We start from the raw sequence: 6,783 nt of genomic DNA on the forward strand, positions 1-6,783 counted from the left end.
GCATACTCAGGGAGAACACTTATACCTTGAAATTTAGTGAGAGATCATCTTATAAATGCTAACACTGAACTAAGCAAAATAAGATGTATAAAGGATAGACATCACATGCAATCAATATAAGTGATATGATATGGCCATCAGCATATTGTGCCTCTGATCTCCATCTCCAAAGCACCGTCATGATCACCATCATCACCGGCTTGACACCTTGATCTCCATCGAAGCATCGTTGTCGTCTCGCCAACTATTGCCTCTATGACTATCGCTACCGCTAAGTGATAAAGTAAAGCAATTACATGGCGATTGCATTTCATACAATAAAGCGAAAACCATATGGCTCTTGCCAATTGCCGATAACTGTGTTACAAATCATGATCATCTCATACAATAAAATTTAGCATCATGTCTTGACCATATCACATCACAACATGCCCTGCAAAAACAAGTTAGACATCCTCTACTTTGTTGTTGCAAGTTTTACGTGGCTGCTACGAGATGAGCAAGAACCATTCTTACCTACGCATCAAAAACCACAACGCGGTATAGTGATTGCTTTTTTATCTTCAGAAAGAGCCATATTCATAGAATCTGATTCAACTAAAGCTGGACAAACAGACACCCACTAGCCACATGTGTGCGAAGCACATCGGTAGAACTAGTCTCGCGTAAGCGTACGCGTAATGTCGTTCTGGGCCGCTTCATCCAACAATGCCGCTGAATCAAGAATCAATTAGTGACGGCAAGCAATATGTATATACCCATGCCCACAACTCCTTTGTGTTCTACTCCTGCATATAAGATCTACGCATAAACCTGGCTCTAATACACTGTTGGGGATTGTGTTAATTTCAAAAAAAAATCCTACGCACACGCAAGATCATGGTGATGCATAGCAACAAGAGGGGATATTATTGTCTACGTACCCTCGTAGACCATAAGCGGAAGCATTATGACAACGCGGTTGATGTAGTCGTACGTCTTCACGATTGACCGATCTAGGAACGAAGGTACGACACCTCCACGATTTGCACACGTTCAGCTCAGTGATGTCCCACGAACTCACGATCCAGTAGAGCTTCGAGGGAGAGTTTCGTCAGCACAACGGCGTGATGACGGTGATGATGATGCTACCAGAACATGGATTCGTCTAAGCACCGCTACGATATAACCGAGGTGGATTATGGTGGAGGGGGGCACCGCACATGGCTAGAAGATCAATGATCAACTTGTGTATCCATGGGGTGCCCCCTCCCCCGTATATAAAGGAGTGGAGGAGGGGGAGGGTCGGCCCTCTCTATGGTGCGCCCTAGGGGAGTCCTACTCCCTCCGGGAGTAGGATTCCTCCCTTCCAAGTAGGAGTAGGAGAGGAAGGAAGGAGTAGAGAGGGAGGAAGGGAAGGGGAGCTGGGCCCCCTCCCAATTCAGATTGGGCTTGGGGGGCGCGCCTCCCTATTTTTCCTTCCCTCTCCTCTATTCCACTAAGGCTCAATACGGCCCATATAATCCCCGGGGGGTTCCGGTAACCTCCCGGTACTCCGAAAAAATGACCGAACCACTCGGAACCATTCACATGTCCAAATGTAGGCTTCCAATATATCGATCTTTGCGTCTTGACCATTCCGAGACTCCACGTCATGCCCGTGATCAAATCCGGGACTCCAAACTACCTTCGGTACATCAAAACACATAAACTCATAATATCGAACGTTAAGCGTGTGGACCCTACGGGTTTGAGAACTATGTAGACATGACCGAGACATGTCTCCGATCAATAACCAATAGCGGAACTTGGATGCTCATATTGGATCCTACATATTCTACGAAGATCTTTATCGGTCAAACCGCATAACGGTATACGTTGTTCCCTTTGTCATTGGTATGTTACTTGCCCGAGATTCGATCATTGGTATCTCAATACCTAGTTCAATCTCATTACCAGCAAGTCTCTTTACTCGTTCCATAATGCTACATCCCGTAACTAACTCATTAGCTAAATTTCTTGCAAGGCTTATTGTGATGTACATTACCGAGAGGGCCCAGAGATACCTCTCCGACAATCAGAGTGACAAATCCTAATCTTGATCCATGCCAACTCAACAAACACCATCAGAGACACCTGTAGAGCACCTTTATAATCACCCAGTTACGTTATGACGTTTGGTAGCACACAAAGTGTTCCTCCGGTATTCGAGAGTTGCATGATCTCATAGTCATAGGAACATGTATAGTTATGGAGAAAGAAATAGCAACAAACTAAACGATCATCGTACTAAGCTAACGATTGGGTCAAGTCAATCACATCATTCTCTAATGATGTGATCCCGTTAATCAAATGACAAGTCATGTATATGGTCAGGAAACACAACCATCATTGATTCAACGAGCTAGTCAAGTACATGCAAACTAGTGACACTCCGTTTGTCTATGTATTCACACATGTACTAAGTTTCCGGTTAATACAATTCTGGCATGAATAATAAACATTTATCATGATATAAGGAAATATAAATAACAACTTTATTATTGCCTCTAGGGCATATTTCCTTCACTCCCGCCTTTGGGTCGCGGCGGCGGAGCGGGCGATGGCCCTGGCTTTCAACGGTCGTGTGGCGGCCACGGTGGTAGACTATGGGGTGGCGGCAACGGCGGCCAGCAACAGCTGCCGACGGGCAGCTGCGACAAAGTGTGTGGTGGGTGTTCCCTGCACACCCAACTGGGACGCCATACGCACTACACTACACCGAGGAGTGTGCCGCCGCCGCGGTGTAGCCTCCCAGGTAGAGTTGTCCTCTGATGACAGCGGAGTGTCCGAGCGACAACGAAGGGTCAGTGCCATTGGTGATTGTGGGGGAAGCAGATGAGATAAGCTACAGGGAGGGAGGGGAAAATGCCACACATGACTCGCCAGCCGTGAGGATTTATATAGCAGGCCGGTAAGCATTGGAATTTTGGGGGTTTCATCGAGTCGGGCGGGAAGCTTGCGCGAGAACGGGCTCACCACCGTTTGGCCAAAATAACGTCCCCACGCGCTGCTTGAGCTTGATCTCTAAGATGTATGCGGCAGCGGGGTGACAAGACGTGCGAGAGAAGGACGAAAGGACACGTACACATATGGTAAATAAAAAAATGTTTCCGATTTAATTACCTACTACCCCTGTCATGGTTTATAAGTAGGATTGAACTAACAAAATACCAATGCATGTCGCCAACACTACTAGGGAAATGCTTATAGGTAGGATATTAGTAGTAGCACTGGAAAATAGCAAGCGGTGCTGCTAATTAGCAGTAGCGCTGTTCTGGGGCAGCGCTACAAGTAAGGCTTTAGCAGTAGCGGTGGAAAAGCAAAAAGTGCTACTACTAAGTGGGGCCCAATGAGCCCACTGACGCTAGCTGTAGTATCAGCGATGTCCAGAATACAGTGCTACTACTAAGATTTTAGCAGTAGCTGTCAGGACCCCGACTCGGTGTCACATCGATCTAGCTTGTAACACCTCATATCACTTTGCGGCCTCACGCACGGTATCCCCACGGGTGTCGCCTTACCTTTTCCCGGGACCGTTTGCGTCTTTTGGCTCACGTATATGATAGTGTCGCTAGCATCCATATGATAAGGAGCCCGGGCTGACATGACTAGTTGTAAACCCAAAGTGGCACAGACTTACAGGAACAGGCATCCATGACCCAGCTTCGAACGTGTCGGTCATCAGCAAGTGGGTCCGGGCTGTAGCACTGGGCTAGCAGGACTCCGGTAAAACCGGGCTGTAGCGGGCTAACAGGACTTCGGTACTCAATGCGTGACATTTCCCCGAAGGGACAGACACAGGAACGAAGAAGGACACATGCCGGCCAGCCTAAGTGTTCCAGAGCAGTAGCAAGCTACCATGGCTCAGCGGTAACACTAGGAGACATTTCCCGGTAAGAGAGGCTACTAAAGATAAACAACTAGATAGTCAGATCCCACACATACCAAGCATTTCAATATCATACACACAATATGCTCGATATGTGCAAATACAACATGGCATCACAACATGACTCTACGACACAAGCACTTTATTTAAGGCTCAGAGAGCCATACATAACATACACATAGGTACGGGTCACACGACCCAGCATTCAAGTCATACAGTCATACAAACCAGCAGCTGAAGTAGCTTGTCTGGGTACAGACAACTAGTAAAATAAAAGAGGCTTGGAAAGCCTAGCTATACTACGTGGTCCTTCACAAGCTCAGGATCATCACCTGGGCCTTAGCCTACTCATTGATGTCAACGTCTACGAATAACCCATCAGAAGGGGTTGCAGCGTCTTTTGTAAAAATGTAAATTATAGCAACATGAGTACAAAGGTACTCAGCAAGACTTACATCAGATCCTACATACATGCACATTATCAAGAAGGGTTGGTGGAGTTGTTGCAGCAAGCCAGCTTTGACTCTTGGCTAGGCTATCCTACGAGACTCCAACTTGAAATGGTTTTGCGTACACGAGTCCACTACTCACCACTTCAATACACTACCGAGGATCCACCTCCGTCTTCCTACGGAAGAGCCATCCTCGGCACTCACACTTATCTTGAGGCTTTTAGTAGTTCCCATTTACTTGTCTATGAACTGTATAGGCAACCAAGTAGTCCTTTACCGCGGACGCGGCTATTCGAATAGATCATGATAACCCTGCAGGGGTGTACTTCTTCATACACGCTCTCACCACTTACCGTCATTTACACGACATGTACTCGGCAACCTTCAAGCGGAAGCCCAACGTGGGTGTCGGCCACGACCTACCTAATCACCTAAGTCTCCAATCCAGGTTTATCGCCTATCCAGGTTCCATCCGCAGGGAGTCCGGCCGAGGTTTCCCATACGGCCCCGAACGATGTGTACAGGGGTCCGTGACACCTAACGGGTGCCCGGTATCCCCGGCCACGTACCTACCGCATCACAGCCCACCCCTACGGTCAGCGCTGTCCACGGCCTCCAGTAGGCTACAAACACCAGAAACTACTTGCAACTCCTGGACGGAGAACTAGGGTGAATAAGAAGCCGAGAGGGTCCATTGGTTTCGGGCCCAATGCATGGTAGTAGCTGATTCTTAAATCACACATACAGATCTCAGTGCTTAAGGTCGGCTTCAATGAAACAACCCACCATGTACTCCAACATGGCCTCTCATCGATACCTTTACCAAATCGTGTTCACCACACCACTCTCATTACCGTCATAATCATTTCACTCTAGCCCATCACCCAGATGAACCAGACCTGACACGACTCTAAGCATAGCAGGCATAGCAAGGTAGGAACAACACATACATATGGCTCAATCAACTCCTACACATGCTAGTGGGTTCATCTAGTTACTGTGGCAATGACAGGTCATGCAGAGGAAGTGGGTTCAACTACCGTAGCACACAGCAGTTTGAAACGCGTTGTCTTAATGCGGTAAAAGAGAGCAGGAGCGAGAACATGGGATTGTATCGATATGATCAAATGGTTGGTTGCTTGCCTGATGATTCGATGCACTGATACGGTTCTTCGTTAGGGAAATCACGGTACTCCTCGGAGGCAGAACCTACCGCAAAGAACACCGATACACAACCATCATCAAACAATGTGCGACAGTATGATGCATGCATGAAACATGGCAATATGAGTGTGTTGGGCTAATGCAACTAAGACCAGAAGGGTTTGAACCAATTTGAACCAAAGATTCAAATTTCAAACTCAAACATGGCCCTTTAAGGTGTTTTTCCTTGTTCTGCATTAAACATCAGGTTAACTTGTTTAATCATGCATGAAAATAGTACAGATGGATAGATTGGACTTTTCTGATCATTTTTCATATATAATTTGTCTGATTTGGAGTTACAGAATAAAAGTTATGAATTTTTGAAGTTTAAACTATATTCTGGAATTTCCTATATTAGATTAATTACTGCGTCAGCCTGACGTCAGTGTGACATCAAGCAGGTCAACGGGACACGTCCGGGTCAAACCTGACAGTGGGTCCCGCGTGTCAGTGTGATTAATTAAACTAAAATTAATTTAAACTAATCCTAATTAGTTAACAGGGCTGGGCCCCACCTGTCATCGACTCAGGAGAGTCAACCAGGGCCCACCCGTGGTCAAACCCGGGTCGGCCGCACTGGCGTTTAGCCGCCGGCGAGCCCGACGCGGCGGCGGAAGTGATTTTTGCCGTTCCCGCAACCAAACGAGCCGCGGAGGCCACCGGAGAGGAGCTGAGGTCGAGCCGCAGCTCTTGGTGGAGTCCGTTGGGGTCGGGGTGGCCGGAGTTGGCGTCGGCGACGACTTTGGCGGCCACCAGAGTTCGGCCGAAGTCGAACTTGTCGCTAGGAGGGTCGGTGAGGTGCGGGGAGTAGCTAGTTAGGTGCTACGTGACGCGGTGAGCATGATGGACACCGTGGAGTGGTCGGAGGGTGACCGGGAGCACGTCGGCGACGAGCTCCACGGTGGTGGGTGCGGTTGAGCTCCGGGAGGTCGCTACACGGCTCGGGAGCAAGAAAAGAAGGGAGGGGAAGATGGCTAAGCTCACGGGGAGTTCGACGAAGCCCTTGGTGCGGCCGGGGACGGACCGGAGTGACGACGGCATTGAAGGGGATCTCCGGCGATGGTGGTTCGGGCGAGGTCGTTGCGGTGGACTCGGGCGTTGCGAGCGCTTGGGGCTCGGCTTGCTCGATGAAGTGGACAGCGGCGGAGCTCCTGGACACGACGAGAGGACGCACGGACGGCGGGGAGCGCGGCTACGACGTAGGCACGACGGCGG

Source organism: Triticum aestivum, chromosome 4A (genome assembly GCF_018294505.1).
Source record: "Triticum aestivum cultivar Chinese Spring chromosome 4A, IWGSC CS RefSeq v2.1, whole genome shotgun sequence".
In the NCBI taxonomy this organism is placed as follows: domain Eukaryota; kingdom Viridiplantae; phylum Streptophyta; class Magnoliopsida; order Poales; family Poaceae; genus Triticum; species Triticum aestivum.